The 19,841-nt window shown below is 44.1% G+C and overlaps 1 protein-coding gene across 2 annotated transcripts in view; it reads right to left on the bottom strand.

Annotated features, from left to right (window-relative positions):
* The window catches only part of rab7a (RAB7a, member RAS oncogene family), a 42,315-nt gene extending 24,724 nt beyond the window's left edge, over positions 1-17,591 (bottom strand). Inside the window, exon 1 of one of the 2 annotated variants that reach the window (XM_086002125.1) lies at positions 17,467-17,591. The gene's annotated coding sequence lies outside the window, so the exon portion shown is untranslated. Of the gene's footprint in view, positions 1-15,688; positions 15,760-17,466 lie in introns of those variants that run through there. The other variant, XM_086002126.1, reaches the window with a different exon arrangement.
* Positions 17,592-19,841: the final 2,250 nt, after the last annotated feature.

The raw sequence follows: 19,841 nt of genomic DNA, 5'->3' as shown, positions 1-19,841 counted from the left end.
TGGTTCCTGGGATGGGGGGGATTGTCCTGTGAGGAGAGATTGAGGCGACTAGGCCTATATTCTCTAGAGAGTTAAGAATAAGAGGTTCTCATTGAAACACAGAATTCTTACAGGGCTTGTCAGGGTGGATGCAGGGAGGATGTTTCCTCTGGCTGGGGAGTCTAGAACCAGGGGTCAGTCTCAGGATAAGGGGTTGGCCATTTAGGACTGAGAGGAGGAGACATTTCTAGAGGGTGGTGAATCTTTGGAATTCTCTATGCCAGAGGCGGCTCACTGTATATTCAAGACAGATTTTTGAATATTAAGGGAATCAAAGGATATGGGGATAGTGCAGGAAAGTAGGAGATGAGGTAGAAGATCAGCCATGATCTTATTGAATGGCAGAACAGGCTGGAAGGCCTGCTCCTATTTATGTTCTTATACTTCAGGAGTTCAGAGATATTTTACTTCCATGTGAGACACTGGACCACTGTAGCAAGATACGGTGTTAGAGCCGACAACATTCCTATTAGATAACCACCTCCCAAAAATGAACTGAATTTTCATCCAAAAATAGTACTCCTTTCTACAGCACCTGTCATCACCTCAGCCCCTTATGGTAATCTACTTTAGACTCCATGACTAGCAGGCTGACTGCAAGGCAGCTTTTACACAAAGTCATGTCTTCATTGCATCAATTCCAAATTATTCTTCCCCTCCCTCAACTTTTCTACAGTACATAGCAGTTGTCTTGGTACACACTGGGCCAATGTGTAGCAAGATATGGTGTTAGAGGATTCAGCAATATGAATGACTACTGACTAACAGATGGTCACCTAGTCTTTATTTCTGGCCAAAAATGGAATACGGAGGGTGAAAGGCCACCCTGGCATTTGACCAGTTTGCCAAGTTCACACAACTTGACCCTGTCAGCAAATGAAGACAAACACCCAGGTCATCAAATGTCTATTCAACCAGGTCCAGACAACTCAAGTGGAACATTGATTGTAAATGCCCTAGAGAACAGAAGGGAACTATAAAGTAAACTCGTTTTCCTGAAGCTCATACAGCACTACACATCCAGGAGCTGACAACAGTCCTATTAGATAACCACCTCCCAAAATAGATTGAATTTTCATCCAAAAATAGTAAAAACACTAATTTCTAGAGCACCTTTCACCACCTCAGGCCATCCCAAAGTGCTTTACAGCCAATGAAGTACTTTTGAAGTGTAGAACATGGCAGCCAATTTATGCACAGCAAGCTCCCACAAACAGCAATGGGAGAATGTCCAGATAATCTGCGATGTTGATTGAGGGATAAATATTGGCCAGGACACCAGAGATAACTCCCCTGCTCTTCAATAATACCATGCAATCTTTTACACCCACCTTAGAGCAGACAGGGCTTCGGTTTAACATCTCATCCGAAAGACAGCACCTCAGACAGTGCAGCACTCCCTCAGCACTGCACTGGAGTGTCGGCCTAGATTTTTGTGCTCCCCAAAAATTCTTCTAGTCAATCCCAACCTACAGCAGTGTTCCAAGCATCACTGGTCGATTCTTCTCCATCTGCCTTCAAGGTTTATTGGGGTAATTGCAGCAACCTGACTGCTGCCAACACGATCAGCTAATTCGTTAGGTGGCCTCCTGGTCTCGGCTATTTAGCTTGGTGCACAATGGGCAGTGACTGTACCCACTGGGCTACTGGAGGAGTTGGAGATACTTAAAATAACACTGGCAGCAGTAACCTTAAAAATCAGAGACAATCTAGAAAAGTGCTTTTTGCCAAGTGCATTCTGATGGCCGTACCTTCCTGTATGCAGGCCTTTCATTAATGAAGGGGAATTCAAACAGAATAAGAGGTCAGAATTTTGCATTTAAGATTACAAAGCAAAAATACAGTTCTATGTATATACATCAGTTCTGCCAGAACTGATAAAAATAGGTAGCAATTACAAAATTCAATCCCGTACTAGATATTCCCTTGGGGTCAGGGTCAGAATCACCAGTCACTCTTGTAAACAGACCCTGCCTATGATCAGGAGGAGTATACTGCCACTGCCCAGTAGCTAGTTATACTACTATATAGTGTGATCTGGGGACCTATCAGTGACTCCTTGTGTGCACTGGATACTGTAATCTCATACCTGCCTCTGGGTGAGTTTGTCATTTTGGGAAGGCAGACTTTGCAAAATGAGGTGTATAAAAATAAGCCCGTCAGCTAGTTTACATGAAATATGAACAGACAAGTTTTCCAGTAACATTCAATCAATTCCCTGCTCCTTACATTAAAAATAAATTGCATAATCACCACTTTTGGTATGGGCCTGCTTCATAAAAGTGACTGACACTATCTTCAGAAAATAAAGAGGCTGCTCTGACTATTTGACTCAAGCTTGCTAAAAGCAGCAAGGGGAAGAGAAAGCAGTTTGACCTCTGATCAGTGCCTCAGCTGCATGAAGATGTGCAGCTTGGCAAACCAACATTACAACCTTGAAAGACAAATCTCCTCTTCCTTCTTGGAGGCAGAGACCATTGTTTAAAAGGCCACTGGAACAATGAATATGACCAATTATGAAAGATTGAATATCAAATAGGCTAGGAGAATGGAAAGATAATAGCAGATGAAGTTCAACATTAAAAAAAGGACAAATACATTGAGTAGAGAAAGGAAACATAGCAACAATATGCACAGATAGCAGAATTTCCCAATTCCGGTAAATCTCCTCGGCACCCTCTCCAAGGCCTCGACATCCTTCCCAAACTGTGGCACCCAGAATTGGACACAATACCCTAGCTGAAGCCTAACCAGTGGTTTATAAAGGTTTGATTTAGCCTAACTTCCTGCTTTTGTACTTATTTATATAGAGTCAAGGATCCTGTACACTATCAACTTGTCCTGCCACCTTCAAAGATCATGGACATGAACCCCCCCAGGTCCCTGCACCAGCTTTAAAAATTGTACCATTTAATTTAGATTGCCCTCATTCACTTCACGTGTCTCTGCATTAAATTTCATCTGTCATGTATCTGCCCATTTCACCATGTTCTCCTGAAGTCTATCTTCCTCACTTGTCTCATCTGCACATCTACAAACTTTGAAATGTTTACGTTCAGATGACAATGTGTAGTTTAATTTTTGTTGGTAAAATGGCAGACAAAAAGCACGTGTACGAGTATTTTTGATCATTGTGTGCACTTTACTTACTTGGTCACCTGCTAAAATGGTGTGCAACAGGCGAGTGCGCCAGACTGCAAGACCATGGAAGTGCCAAGGGAGCAGTTGTGGTAGTTAGTTCAACCAATCAAAATAACCACTAAAGGCCAGAAGAAAGCAAGGCCAACCCATAATAAGCCATTCTAATAGAGCAGAAATAATCAGCATCCAATTGCATTACAGAGCCAAAGGAGGAGACATTAGGACAGGTGACCAAAGGCTTGGTTAAAGAGGTAGGCGACAGAGCAAAAGCATTTTAGCTTAGGGCCTAGACGGCTGAAGGCACAGGCTAATGGTGGGGTGAAGGGAGTGGAGGATGGACAAGCAGTCAGAATTAGAGGAACGCAGAGTTCTTGGGAGGGTTGTAGGAGGAGGTGGCAGATACAGGGTCAAGGCTGTGGAGGGGTTGGAGAACAAGGATGATTTTCTTTAAAACCAAGGCATTACTGGACCAGGAGCCAATGTAGGTCAGCGAGCGGTGGTGCTGGCACCCTACCATAGGATGGATATAAAAGCAATGGGAAACATGCAGCATAGTTTCACTAGGATGTTACAGGAATGAGGGATTATAGTTAGAGAAAAGTCAAGGCTTCATATAAAAATGGTATAGTACTGAGGGAGGTGCAGTTCTTCGGATGACATTTTAAACAGAGGCCCTGGGTACCTGTTGGTATACTTGTAAAGCAGGGACTTCTGGCATTCCAGCCAACATTTAGCCCACCAACAAAACAGTAACTGACCATCAGCTTAGAGTATTTTGAAAGCAGGATGTGTCAGTTCTGAGAAAGTAGCCAAATCGACCCAGCTGACCCTGAACCGTAAGGCATTACTAAGTCAACCAACCAATCAGGTAGTAGTTTAATTAGACAACTGCATTATACTCAAGTAAAGCTTAGATTCATCATCTTGAAAGTTTTGGCATTTTTCCACAACAAAATCTCAGATCCTCTTTTACAGGACACAAACTAGTCACATCTACTGAAGGCTAAAAAAAAAAATCACAGCTACTAAAACATTATATTGGAGATAACAACAGAAAATGCTGGAAACACTCAGCAGGCCAGGCAGCATCTGCGGAGAGAAAAACCAGAGTTAACGTTTCAGGTCTGTGACCCTTCAGATGAAAGGCCCCAGACCTGAAACGTTAACCGTTTCTCTCTCTCCACAGAAGCTGCCTGGCCTGCTGAGTGTTTCCAGCAATTGCTGTTATTTCAGATTTCCAGCACCTGCAGTATTTTGCTATTATATTGGAGATAAATGTTGCTAGAGAGCATGGAGCTTGTTCCACTACCAATAGTAAATTTCAGTTTCATAACTTACTGGTTTTCTTTGCAGTGGAATTATTCTAGGTTGCAGAATTTTTAAAAAGTGTGTTTAATATTCAGCCAGTTAAATGTTAAAACATTAGTGACCAGTGAACCAACAGTGCACATGTTCACTGCTTCAAGGTGTGAATGGGAGGCAGAGATGAGCAGTTGCATTAATCAGCCACTGAATGTTACCATTTGAGGTAGACTAGAGCAATCTAGAGATGGCATTAATTGAATCCAGTTAGCTTCCTGATGACTGAGGATCCCCACAGGGCAAATCTCTCCTAGCTGAGAGATCAGAAGTGAAAAGCTAAGGAGCCAAGGCACTCTAAGGTGTGCTTTCATTTAAGGGCCAAAGAGTAGCATAGGCCTGCTTCCCAAACTGGACAATCTCAGCCCTAGAACATTGCTGCACGAGTTCCTCGGGGCAGCATTCTAGGCCCAACTATCTTCAGCTGCTTCAATGACCTTCCATTCATATCAGAAGTGGGGCTGTTTGCTGATGGTTAGAGTGCTCAGCTCCACTTGCAACTCCTCAGATAATGAAGCAGTCCATGCCCATGTGCAGCAAGACCTGGACAACATCCAGGCTTGGGCTGCTAATTGACAACTCATTTTAGCTACACAAGTGCCAGATAATGATCTCCAACAGGAGAGTCCAACCACCCCAATGGCATTAGCAATGCTGGATCCCTCACCATTAACACAAAAGGTCACAATTGACCAGAAACTCAATTGGACCAGCAACATAAATACCATGGCTACTGGAACACATCAGAGGCTGGGTATTCTGCAAGTGGCTCTCTGACTCCCTAAAGCTTTTCCACCACCCACAAGGCACAAGTCAAGTGTGATGGAATGCTCTTCACTTGTCTTGTTGCAGCCTTCCAGGCAAGAAGCTTGGCACTATCCAGGACAAAGCTGTCCACTTGACTGGCACTTCACCCACCAGCCTAAACATCCAACCCCACCAGCATACCATGGCTGCAGTCTACAAGATACACTGAAGCAATGCACCAAGGCTTCTTTGGCAACACCTCCCAAACTTGTCCTTCATGATGAAAGAGGACACAAGGGAAGTAGGTGGTGCCTGGGATCACTATTACAAAGTCTCAATCCTAATTTAGATATAAAATTGGCTTCCCTTCATAGTCACTGGGTCAAAATCCTGGCACTATCTACCCAACAGCATTGTGGGAGCACTTTCACCACAGACTGCAGCAGTTCAAGAAGTCAGCTCACAACATACTTAGATAACTAGGGGTGGCCAATTAATGCTGGCATTGCCAGTGACACCCATATACAAAGAATGACATTTTACATGAGTGATACAAATCTCAGTTCATGCATGGAGATTAATTCAGGCTGAAGATCCAAAGACTATGGGGGCATTCGCCAAATTTAAATGCCCAAAAGCCTCAAATCAGATCCATTAATCACTCCTGATTAATGACAATGGTAGGGGAAATTGCAGATGCATCATTCAGGTCTCGCATGCAGCCAATACTCTGACTAGGTACAAGGTGGTTAGTCTCAAACAAAACCCCATGATCCTTAAATTCCCTCAATCAGGCCTGTTCCTGTTGACAAATGGTTCCTGACCTGCATTTTGTTTCAGCAAGTTGGCATCCATTTTAACTCTAGCTGCTTCAGGACCAAGATAAAGTACATAAATACCACATCACCTCAGGACTACTGTCTGGCTAATGAAGGAATTGGTGTTCATGTAAACTATGGAGAAGGAAGAGCCAATATTTCATCTAAGCTTTGGTCATCTATATTTTCTACCTCTTGACCAATTAAAGTAAATGTTGACAAAGTAAACAGACGAAGACCACTAAAACTACCTACACACAAGTCAGTTTCTATACCAAAAAAAAAAAGTCTTTGACCTGAAACTTTAACTCTTTCTCTCCACGGATGTTGCCTGGCCGGCTGAGTTTTTCCAGCGTTTTCTGTTTTCAGTTTCTATACTGTTTGTTGGTACCAGTCTATGTACACTGAAAACAGACCTGCTCTTCCAAATATGCACAGGAGTCAGCTGACATGGTGTGCCAATGCCATGACTCATTACTGGTAGGATACCTGGCCTTCAGTTACCCATCAATAATTAGAATCAGATTATCCAAGAGAGCACATTCACCTGAATCTTAGAATAAAAGTTCTTCTGAAATCATTTTTGCACTAGTTGTATCCAAGACATCCATCTCACCTGTGTAAATGAAATATTGACTCCAGACAATTGTATGACAGATTTTAACCCAATGCTGAAACAGCAGCATATTGTAGCAGACATTAATCCAAACTGGATCACTGTCCAGTAGCCATTTTATTTAGAGATCTAACATGCACACTTCCAAGTCAACTTTTAGTAAATGTCCACATTTAGAAGAAATGAAAACTAGCCACGTAAACAGGTCACAACACCACCTTCCTGCTACACCTGCACCACCAGCAGAAGGGGGATTATTGTGACAAGCTTACAGGTAGTTTTCAATCTAAATGCAGAAACAAATATTTATAATGGAAAACCAAGAACAGAATGTAGGATTTTTAAACAGGGGTCTGAAATACATCTGCATGTCCTGGTCCAATGATACCCCAGCTCAAGCCCACTTCACAATGACACTTGATCTCTGTACACAACAGCATGGCAGATTGCTGACTGACAGACTCCTAGCAACCATGCACCAAGTGCAACCATAACCATCTTGGAATACATGCCATTTCTCTCAACCACTCTTCATTTGAACAGATGGAATTCATTGTTTCAATGATTCCATGACCAGGAGGTCATTACCATTACTGAAAACTAGAATCAATCCCAACACAAACATCTGCTTGGAAGGGAGTAGAATGATAGCCTGCTTCATGATTCAGCCTGCTTGCATCATGAAGCCAAGTTATGTTGCAAGAACCAGTTCTATGCATTTTTGCATGCCAGGAGGTAGTGGATCCTACAACACAACACCCACAAAAATTAGTTCTGTGCTGCTCAGGCCTATGAGGATTTTTTTTTGGCGTGCAATTGGCAGCAAGAAACATGCACGTCTGCAGTCAACCATGCTCAGAGGCAAAAGTGTCACTACCTGAAGACTAGAGGTTTTGAATTAGATATACACAATGGAGCAGAAAGTTATTACAGAAGCATGGCTCTTCCAAGATGGGAGTGAATTCCAAATACAGGGGTGTAGACTGCTCAAAATATAGAAGGGAGAGATAGCTTTACATAGAGTATAATCTGGAAACAGGGAAGCTGAATGGATACCAAGTGCTTTAAAAGTCACCCAAGCTGGTCTTTTCCTGTCCTTCATGTTCACACAAGTCATGAGGTTGTGAAAGGCACAATATAAAGCAAAGGCTTTTTAACCATAGACTGCTTCACAGGCAGACTATTAGTACCAGAGTACAGTTAAGTTGAAGAAATACATTTAACAAACTGCAAGTGAAATGTTTCTGCCTCTATTCTGAGCATTATGTTCAAAATGTAGTTTGAAGGGATGAGCTTTGTGGGGATGCATGATCCTCAACTTTTACATAGCTGGTAATACTCAATGCTTCACCTCAAATTGCTCCATCAGCAGGTCCTACAAGCACCAGCATTCACTTTTCCTTCATTATACAGCTCAAAAAAGTGCCTCAACAACCCAAGTTTTGTAGGACAGAGGCCCAATTTCACTGCTGCATTTCTCTACACTTCAAGAGGACATGGTCTGAAAATTTAACTAAGTGTTTAATCCTAGTGACTGCACCAAATGTACCAGTCGAGTTAACTATTAAGGGTCTGAGAATCCTCATACTCCCTGTATTAGCTTTTTACTGGGCAAAGGAACAGCTTCACATACCTGTATGTCAAACTGCTTAGCTGGTACCAACTATTGCTACTGATCCAGACAGACCACATTCAATTAGTGGTCATTGTTGGGTTAGATGCACCCACCAGGACAGAGGGGCTGTTACAACTTGCCATCAAAAGCCTAGAGTTTGGGCTAGAGTCAGGGGATAAAGGAGGAAAAAAGTCAACTTTGCTTCCTGCCTCTGAATTACTATTCATTGTCACCTTTGCTGAAGTGTTAGTGGGTTAGGACAGTTTGAGCTCAGCTGCAATTTCACCCTCCATCTGGTCAAATATCTTGTCAACACTCACCATAACTTCAGGGAGGTAAAGAACAAACGAACTTGCATTCAAATATAACGTCACAACCTCAGGACATCCCAAAGCACTTTACAGCTAATGAAATACTTTAAGTGTAGTCACTGTTTTAATGTAGGAAACAGAGCAGCCAATTTGCACAGCAAGCTCCCACAAATAGCAATGTGATAATGACAAGATAATCTGTTTTAGAGATGTTGGTGGAGGAATAAACATTGGCCCTCGGACACTCGGGAGAACTCCTCTGCTGGTGCTCTTCAAATAGTGCCAAACAATATTTAAGTCCACCCAAGGGGGCAGACAGGACCCCTGTTTAACATCTCAGCCAAAGACAGCACCTCCCAACAGTGCAGCATTCTCAGTACTGCACTGGGAGTGTCAGCCTACATTACAAGGGCAAAGTGATACATTTGGTAGGAAGAACAAGGAGGCAATATAAACTAAAGGGTACAATTCTAAAAAGGGACTGCAGGAACAGAGAGACCTGGGGGTATATGTGCACAAATCATTGAAGGCGGCAGGGCAGGTTGGGTTGAGAACAGTTAAAAATGCATATGGGATCCTGGGCTTCATAAATAGACAGAGTACAAGAGCAAGGAAGTTATGACGAACCTTTATAAACCACTGGTTCGGCCTCAACTGGAGTATTGTGTCCAATTCTGGGCACCGCACTTTAGGAAGGATGTGAAGGCTTTAGAGGGGGTGCAGAAAAGATTTACAAGAATGGTTCCAGGGATGAGGGACTTCAGTTACATGGATAGACACAAGAAGCTGGGGTTGTTCTCCTTGGATCAGAGAAGGGCAAGAGGAGATTTGATGGAGGTATTCAAAATCATGAGGGGTCTAGATCGAGAAACTGTCCCCATTGGCAGAAGGGTCACGAACCAGAGGACACAGATTTAAGGTGATTAGCAAAAGAACCAAAGGCGACACGAGGAAAAACTATTTTATGCAGCGAGTGGTCAGGGTCTGGAATGCACTGCCTGAGGGCGGTGGAGGCAGACTGAATCATGGCTTTCAAGAGGGAATTGGGCAAGTACTGGAAGGGAAAACATTTGTAGGCTACGGGGAAAGGGCAGGGGGACTGGCTGAAGTGCTCTTGCAGAGAGCTGGCACGGACTCGACAGGCTGAATGGCCTCCTTCTGTTGTAACTGCTCTATGATTCTGTGCTGAAGTCTCTGGCGTGGGACTTGACTCGGGTGAGTGCACTACCAACTGAGCCACACCAGATGGTCAACAGAATTATATTCAGCAATCCTTGGGTCAAACAAGATCAAACCCCCAATATTCTAGCTCCCTCAGCAATTCACTTTATTCCATCAGGGGGTGAAACAGCATTTGAAGTTCTTTTAACTGCATGGGAGGGTAAACATCCAAGAAGACTGCTAAAGTTTTAGCATTAGCAGCCAGTGCAGAGTCTGATGGCACTTTGGGGCAGAGACTCAAAGTTGGACAGCAATCAGGAACCACAGCCCATGAGATACACAGGTTTGATGTTCAAAAAAAAAGTGTAACCTAGTGACAGATTGGATTGGTCAAGAATATAATTTTTAATAAAGGTCAGCAACCTGAAACATCACAGATGCTGCTGGACCGGTTGAGCACTTCCTGAAGAAAAAACTGGCTTAAACAGGAGTAGCAGCAAATTGTTCAGAGATGATCACATTCAGTCTCACCAGCATGGAACCAGAATTTCAAGAAGGATTGGACAGAGGTCATCAATAAACAGAAGTTAGAGAAAGACAGGGCAGCACAGCAAGACAGACTTCAGATGGAGTAGCTCATTACAGGGTAGCAACTTTCATTTATATAGCACCTTTAAAGCAGAACAGCCAAGGCACATACATTTAGTGGCTAATAGGACCAAAAATCAAGCTTCACAGGTACAACACATTCAGCTGCCAAGCAGTTTACAGGAACCAATTTCATCCAAGTGGATCCTTCAGTGATCTGTTGCAAGGCAAAAGCCACAGTTTAACTGCTCAATTGACATTGGCCAACAACTTTCAATATAGCAAACCATTCTAAAGCAGATTACAACATGGGTCAAGACTGAAGGCAGAGAGAAACAAAGGCACATTGAAGAGGCAAGTTTTAAGCAGGCTGTTGAAGGGGGAAGACATTACAAGGCAGAGTATTGGGGTGGGGGGAGGATTTCAAGTGTGGGGGCAAGATTGCCAACACCAAAGGCAGAGCAGGGTGGGGGACACAGTATACCAGAGTAGAAAGACTGAGGGTGAAAACAGATACTGATGCAGGAAGGAGAACAGTTAGAGGGATTTTAAAAAAAGTGGCCAAAAACAAGGAGTCACTGGAGGCAGCAATAAGGGAGCTAGGTGAGAATAGGATGTGGGCACATGTTCTGCATGAACTGGAGTTGATCATTGAGTTGGAGATCAGCATGGAGCATGTTTAAAGCGTCTACATGTGACAAGGGTTTCGGTAGCAGTGGGGCAAGGTATGTACAGACATAGGTGATGTTTCAAAAAAGGTGGAAGTACACAGTCATTGTTCATCAACAAGCTGAAGATAGTTTGCAGGGGGGTTAGAAACTTACTGGGCAAGAGATGAAGAAAATTGGCCTTAATGCAAAAATAAATTCCCCATCTGTTGTGCAGCTTAGCAAAGCTTCACAGCCTCAAGTCTAATCCAGTTACATAAAGCCCTGCTGCCCAGCCAAGGTTATGCTCACTATACATTGATTAAAAGAGCAGCATCACTATCTTAACCAGGAGTTCAAGGCATCATGCTCGTGGGTTTTGTCTATTTATAACAGTCCTTACAGCAGTATGACAGGCACCAACAAGCTGGCACAATAGATGAACTAGCAATGCCAGAAATACTCTAGTACAACATTATTGACTACAATTATCCACAATAGGATACACTTCCCTATACAAGTAATTAAGCTTTAAACTCTTTCATCCTGATCACAGACCCATCTGTGTGGCTTAGAGCTAGGTGTTTCAATGACTTAACTTGTTCAACATCCCATGCTGCTGGCAATAAATAGAGAAGGCTGTTGTAGTGTCCAGTCCTGGAGGATTCTTTTAAAAAAAAAAGTCGCACTCCATTCATTAGCTTTAGAATCAGAGCACAGGCAGCCATTCGGCCCCTCTTGCCAGCTCTCAGCTATCCAATTTAGTCCCACTCACCTGCTCTTCCCCCACAGCCCTGCAAATATTTACTCATATCTAATTCCCTTTTGAAAGTTACTATTTAATCTGCTTCCCCCTAACCTTTACAAACAGTGCATTCCAGATTACAAACAGCACATTCCAGATCACAACCCCCCCCCTCTGGTTCTTTTGCCAATTATCTTAACGTGTCCTTTGGTTACTGACCCCCCTGCCAGTGGAAACAGTTTCTCCATCAAAACCCTTCCATAATTTTGATCACCTCTTAAATCTCCCTTAAATCATCTCTGCTCCAAGGAAAACAATCCCAGCTTCTCTACGTAACTGAGGTCCCTCTGGTAAATCATCTCCGCACCCTCTCCAAGGCATTGACACTTCCTGTGGGGCCTAGAATTGGACATTACTCTAGCTGAGGCTGATCCAGTGATTTATGAAAGGTTTAGCAAAACTTCCTTGCTTTTGTACTCTGCCACTATTTATAAAGCCAAGGGTCCCCTTTTGCCCTGTCACCTTAAAAAAGGTGCGTGTACATACACCCAGGTCTCGGTTCCTGCAACCCCTTTAAAATTGTACCACTAGTTTCTATTGCCTCATTGTTTCTCCCAAAATGAATCTTCACTAGTTTGCTGTAGCCTCCTGGCACCGTACAAGAGCCTTTATCCATTTAGTCACCGGTAATTTCACTATTTGGGAGTAACTTTAAAGGGCTGACTAATGCAGCGTCATTTAAATATAGAAAGGCCTAATCAACCTTGCCTGCCGTTAAAAATTGAACACCTTCCAACTAAACATATTTTGGGCTGACCAGGCTCCATGTGCGACAGGATACCTAGAACTGTTTAAACTCATATGGTCCAGTTGAGGGTGGACATTTACCCAGAGGGCAGTCACGAGCAGAATACAGTATATGCAGTTAGGTCCTTCAAAAGCCTCAAGCTATGGCTGCCAGTGAAATAAAAAAACAAAACTGGATATCAAATTTACAACAGCCAGAGGCCAGCAGACTTCCTGTAAAGTCTGGGTTCTGCAACAAGTCTTCAGGTGAACACCTGAAATTTGCCCTTTCACCCAAACACTGATGACTAACTGCATTTAATCCCACACTGCAACACCTGACTGCAAACAAACACAGGGATGGGCCTGTACTTGCAACAGGCAATCCCAAACTCAATGCAGGGCTCCATTCCTGCTGTTTGATCAACCTCTGTACTAAAGTGCAGAAGCATTACAATTGTGGTGCTATCTTTCCAAACACTTTCACTCTGTTCAGTTAATTCACATTAATGCCCTGTACAGAAGGAATTTTATGCTGCTATTGGAAGCGGGGACACTACTTTGCCCATCAGACAAGTGCACCAAAAGAAATGCATTGGTTTTGTGAAACACCTGGGGGCATTAAGGTGCTATATAAAAAAAGATTGTTGCAATAAAACATCTAATTCTACAGCAACACAGGAATAGATTCTCCATCTGGCCAGCCCCAGCTTTTAGAAACTCAAGACAAAAGGTGTACTGGCAAAATAGTCAAGAGAACTCCATCAGCATCTCTTGAACACCAAGATGCCAAGTCAATGCAAACGGATAACAGGCGCTGGACAGACACCCACACATCTCTGCACAGCAACTCCTGTAGAACGTGCAAGCGAGATCCGCACAGGTGGGATTCCCACACCAAATGCTGACATTCACCATCTAGGTTCGTGCATAAAGAATGGCCACTTGGGTGAACGGGAGGGAAATTGGTACCTTTGGAACTGGACCCAGTAAGTCAGCATATTGAGGAGGATTCTGCAGTGTTTAGAAGGCACAGGTGTGGGGTTTTTTTTGGGCAGTGACACCACAATCATACCTGGCTTTTGGTGATCTGTGGGAGGGGCACTCCCAGCTGCTCCACAACTACTGCTGATCAAGACATATATTGGCACCAATAAACCTCATTTCAGGTTTTCCATTTTGCAGAGTGAAATGCAGTGCCGAGAGCAAACCTGTATTTATACTACACCTTTCATGACCTCGGGGTGCCCCAAAGCACTTCATAAACAACCAAATGCTTGCTTCATTAGTTAAGAGATTTTTAAAAAAACTCCCCTGCTCCTTCAAATAGTGCCATGGGATCTTTTACATTCACTCAACGGCAGACAGGGGCCTCAGTTTAACATCTCATCCAAAAGACGGCACCTGACTTCAGTGCAGTACGCTGAGCGCTGCACTGTCAGCCTGGATTACATCCTTAAGTCTCTGGAGTGAGGCTTGAGCCCATGACCTGTGGACTAAAGGAAAATAAAAGTGTGCTACCAGAGAGCCACGGTTGACAGAATTTGAGCAACCCTAGAGTTCACATTTTGGGCCCTTGCCTCTATTTGGGCTGCCAGTGCAGTTATATCAGGAAGAGCTTTAATTATAAAAAAGTTTTATAAAGTACACACTGAAGTATGTGCACATAATAATGCAAGTCACCAACACATCTAAACCAAGAGTGCCATGTGGCAACATCCAACAATTTGCATTTATATACAGCACTTTTAACATAGTCAAACATCCCAAGGTGTTTCACAGGCACATTAACAAAACTCAACACCCAACCACATCAGGAGATATTAGGGCAGATGACCAAAAGTTTGGTCAGAGTTTCTTTTTAAGATGCTCCTTAAAACTGGAGGTGGCAGTGTTTAGGGAGGGCATTCCAGAGGTTAGGGTCTTGGCTACTGAAAGCACAGCCACCAATGGTGGAGCAATTAAAATTGTGAATGTTCAAGTGGCCAGAATTGTAGCGATATTGATACCATAAACTAGATTTTAATTATAACTATTCATCTTGAAGGTGCAGCCTAGCCCAGCCCCATGACATGGGAGTACGCTCTGCCCATCCACCATTGTGGGAACAGACTAAAAGGCAACCTGCCAGCAAAACAACTACTTTTTGGAGCTGTGCTTCAGCTGGCTTAGCAGCAAATTACAGCATCAACAGTGCCACAAGGGGAAAACACCAAGAGCTGTTTCAATACCCACTGTGCAATGTGGCTATCCTCACCCCCTCACTGCTCTGGATAATGGTCGGAGCAGCTGCAAGTGAGAATCAGAGGGGTGCATTAAGTGCGTTTAATAAGAGCAAGGAATGCAAGTGCTGGGAAATGGAACACATCCAATACCCATCAGCCAGAATCATCCTGGTTGCAACACCTCTACAAGGAAATAAAGCTCCTGAACAGTCAGTTTCACAGACAACAGTCCTCACTGGTACTCAGCCGAGTCACACGAGGTACTTAAGCAAGTGTCATGTGAGCCATTGACACTAGTACTTAAATACACTTATGCACCACTCAAATTCTCACCGACAGCTGCTCCCACCATCACATTTCATTCACATTGGAATTCCAGAGACATTAATGCCATTGAAACAGCAGGTTTGCTAGTAATTCACAAACTGCTGCTGCATATGCTGTAGCATTCCACCCTCAGCCACAGCTTTTTAAACAAGGATAAATCCAACTCAGTATAAACTGGAATTCTACACTCCCAGCCACTTACCTCATTTGAGGAGCAAGTCAAGTGATTACCCAATGCCAGTCACATCTGGACAGCTGTACTTTGCACTACAAACCACACCGTGCGCACACTTCCAAAAATCACCCAATTCTGGACAAGGTTCCATGTAGAAGAAATTTAAACATTACTATTTCAAGTACTTTTCTTACACACAAGCCAGATGTCAGGAATAGAAAAGGAACTAAACTAACCAAAAGCAGTCTTAAACCAGCCATCAAAACACAATAGCATCCTGTAGCACCAATCTGTGGAATCAGAGCCCACGCCCTCAGGGGGGGGGAGAAAAAGAAGAGAAAGTATCCTACCACAAGGAAACACCCTTGGTGATCCCATGGTAACTTACCCAATACATGAATCCAGTGTCCCAGCCCTGTTATTCAGAGACTAATGATAAGTCATGTGTTTCATCAGCTGCGAGAATCACGAGGCGCAAGTCTGAGACTTAGCATCGCCACATAATCTTATTTACGCACAAGGAACCGCCCCCCAATTTTTCCAATTGGACAATGGTGGTCAGATGGATGCATTCAGGTCTCAATTGGCTCATCTAGCTGCCCATCATCCAGCGTGGCTACAAAGCAAATCAACCGTCACAGTAAATAGGCAGAACAAAAAAAAGGTACTGAATACATTCAAGTGACAGCTAGATAATTACAACAGGACACCTATACCAAGAGGGGTGAATCAGTGGCAAGATTAAGCTAACTAGGTTACAAAACACAAGCATAACAGAAGTAAAGAGCCTAAAATAAAGTTGCCATTTTAGACAAAAAAAATGAAATTTCACTTTCAGTTCTGTGCACGAGAAACTTCCTCAGCAGCAAGACTTTAAATAAAATTGGCAATAACTGACCAGATACAAAATTATATATTTAGTATAAACACAGCCAAGTAAAGGGACTGCAAACTTTAAAATGTTAAAAAAAAGCTTTAAAAAATTGAGCTGAGTCATCCTGAAGCCTGCAGATAAGTTTTGGGCAGTTTTACTGAAACCACCACTGGATCCACAGATGATTTGAATATTCAATTCCTCAAAACAGGCATTTTATGTTTGAGAAGGGACGGGGGGGGGGAGAAAGAAAGAGAATCACCTTTATCAAGTAGCCAGAACATAATTACCCACAAACATTAACTACATAAAAAAAGTACCTCGATACAAATAAAGAGAGAGAGATAGCTATGTAGAATAGAGAGAGACAGAGATAGAGACAAAGGAGATGTATAGAAAGATATCACTTGTACAACACTTCAAAGTGAAGTCATGGTTAAAGCTACAACTGAAGGCATTGCTGTTAAAGATATAAATGGAACATAATTAAACCCAATATTAGAGATTTGCAATTTAGCTTTAAAACTACAAAAAGTGTTTGCACCAAAGCAATGCCCATTCGGTGATGATTTTTGTTGTTGTATGGAATGATTATTAAAGAGGAAGAGCTCCCCGGCCCGCGGGGGCTCATGAATATTGGATGCAGCGCAGATGCTGCTGTGCCCGTGCCCGGGGCTCCTGTCAACCCCGGGGGCCGTTGCTAGGGGAGAGGGGGCTCCTGTCAATCCCGGGGGCCGTTGCTAGGGGAGAGGGGGCTCCTGTCAATCCCGGGGGCCGTTGCTAGGGGAGAGGGGGGCTCCTGTCAATCCCGGGAGCCGTTGCTAGGGGTGGCTCCTGTCAATCCCGGGGGCCGTTGCTAGAGGAGGCTCCTGTAAATCCCGGGGGCCGTTGCTAGGGGTGGCTCCTGTCAACCCTGGGGGCCGTTGCTAGGGGTGGCTCCTGTCAATCCCGGGGGCCGTTGCTAGGGGAGAGGGGCCGCCTGTCAATCCCGGGGGCCCGTTGCGGGGGGGGGGGGGGGGTGCTCCTGTCAATCCCGGGTGTCGTTGCTAGGGGAGAGGGGACTCCGGTCAATCCCGGGGGCCGTTGCTAAGGGGGGAGGCTCCTGTCAATCCCGGGGGGCCCGTTGAGCAGGCCTAGGCCCAGACCTCGGCCTCCCGTTCCGTCACCGCCCCGCCGCTGCGCTCCCCTCAGCCGGTCACCAGCAGGCCAGGCCAGGCCAAGCCGCGCCGCTCCACCCGGGCTAAGTCGGCCTGTACTGGTGTCGCTCCCTCCGAGGCCGCAGCCGGACTAACCTGAACCTGAGCTGGGGTGTGTCGCTGTCGAGCCGCCTCTCAGTGTGCCGTGTAGTGAACTGAGCTGCGCCGCCTCTCTCTCTCACTCCCGCTCCCTCCGCCGCTTATCAGCCGCAGCCTGCGTCACCAGACCTGACGTCAACGTCACCCGGCGCGTGACGTCACGCGCAAACTTCACTCGCCCCGCCGGGGCTGACTCCGCGCGGTCCTAGCGCGTGCCCGCAGCTGTAAAGCGCTTTGAGACGTTGACTCTGTCTCGCTCTCCACGGATGCTGCCTGGCCTGCTGAGTGTTTCCAGCATTTTCTGTTGTTATCTGAGACGTCCGGTGGTCATGAAAGGCGCTATAGAAATCTCTCCCATATATAAAAGTGGAAACAAATCAGACCCAAATAACTACCGCGGCATCTGTGTCAACAGTTGTCTAGGGAAATTATTCTGCAGTATTCTAAATAGTAGATTACTGGATTTTCTTAACAAACATAATATCCTGAGAAAAAATCAAATAGACTTTCTCCCAAAACACCGCACCACCGACCATATCTATACCCTTCACACTCTCATTGAAAAACATATACACCAAACAAAAAATGGGAAAATATTCGCTTGTTTCATTGACTTCAAGAAAGCCTTTGACTCTATCTGGCACGAAGGGCTCTATTATAAACTTCTTCAGTGCGGAATAGGGGGCAAAGTCTATGACCTTATTAAATCGATGTATCTGAAAAATAAATGCGGGGTCAAAATTGGAGACAAACGCACCGGTTTCTTCACCCAGAGAAGAGGCGTCCGGCAGGGCTGCAATTTGAGCCCGACCCTGTTCAACATATACATAAATGAATTAGCAAACATGCTGGAGCAAAGCGAGTCACCGGGTCTCTGTCTCCTGGATGGAGAAGTGAAATCCCTGTTCTATGCGGACGACCTGGTTCTGCTGTCTCCCACAGAACAGGGATTACAGCAACAACTAGACCTACTCGACAAATACTGCCAAAACTGGGCTCTAACAGTAAATCTAAAGAAAACCAACATCATGATTTTTCAAAAAAGGCCCAGGTGTCAGGAAAACAAATACCAGTTTACTCTCAGTGATACCATCATAGGACACACTATGAGCTACACTTACCTTGGTCTAACCATTACAGCATCAGGGAGCTTCAGCATAGCAGTGAATGCACTAAAAGAAAAAGCCCGAAGAGCCCTATATGCAATAAAAAGAAAATTCTACAACATCCAAATCCCAATCAAAATCTGGCTCAAAATATTTGACAGCGTAATCCTGCCCATTGCGATGTACGGTAGTGAAGTATGGGGCCCGCTAAATCACCATAGCTACACTAAATGGGAAAAACACACAATAGAAGCCCTACATGCAGAATTTTGCCGAAGCATCCTTCGCACCCAAAGGAAAACACCAACAAATGCATGCAGAGCCGAACTAGGCAGATACCCACTGATAATAAACATCCAAAAACGAGCACTAAAATTCCTAAATCACCTCAAAACTAGCTCCCCAGACACCCTTCATTTTAAAGCCTTCCAGACCCAAGAGCTAAACCCAGAAAAGAGTCCCCTGAGTCAGCTGCTACTGAAACTAAGTACTCCTACTCAGCCGGACCCTGACCAGTCCCAGACCAACACAGTGAACCAAATCATTAAACAATGCAAAGAAACCTACCTGGAACATTGGAACAAAATAACCAAAAGCCAAAGCAGATTAGAATGTTACCGGGCCCTAAAAAGAGAATATAAACTGGCAGACTATCTCTCGACCATCAGAGACACAAAACAGAGACAGACCCTCACCAGGTACAGACTAAGCGACCACCAACTGGCAATTGAAAAAGGGAGATACAAGAAATCCTGGCAGCCTAGAGAGAATAGAATATGCGATCAATGTCTGACCGGCGAGGTTGAAACAGAAATGCATTTCCTCCAAAAATGCGAAAAATTCAACACATCAAGAAACATATTATTTAACAAGCTCAGCCAAACAACCCCAGATTTCAAGGATTTGGATGACCTGTCAAAATTAAGATTAGTCCTGGGTGAGGGAGACAGACCATACCTTGGTGCCAAATATGTAACAACATGTCACAACCTGAGGACTGTTTAAAATTAATACTGAATGTACCCAATGATGTACAACGACTGTTTAAATTAATATTGTTTAAAAGTAATATTGTATGTACCCAACAAGGGTCAAAATTGTTTGACACCTACAGAATGTTGGAAAACTGTACTTTTTTGTTGTGTAAGCTTTGGCAATATGGTTCTCTGTAAACTTTCATGCCAATAAAGCATTTGAATTGTGAATTGTGAAATTGTAACAACAGAAAATGCTGGAAATGCTCAGCAGGCCAGGCAGCATCCGTGG

The sequence above is a fragment of the Somniosus microcephalus genome, chromosome 11 (genome assembly GCF_052327205.1).
Source record: "Somniosus microcephalus isolate GS21.2 chromosome 11, FLI_Smic_1.0, whole genome shotgun sequence".
Classification (NCBI taxonomy): Eukaryota; Metazoa; Chordata; class Chondrichthyes; order Squaliformes; family Somniosidae; genus Somniosus; species Somniosus microcephalus.
This window is presented reverse-complemented; position numbering and strand designations above follow the sequence as displayed.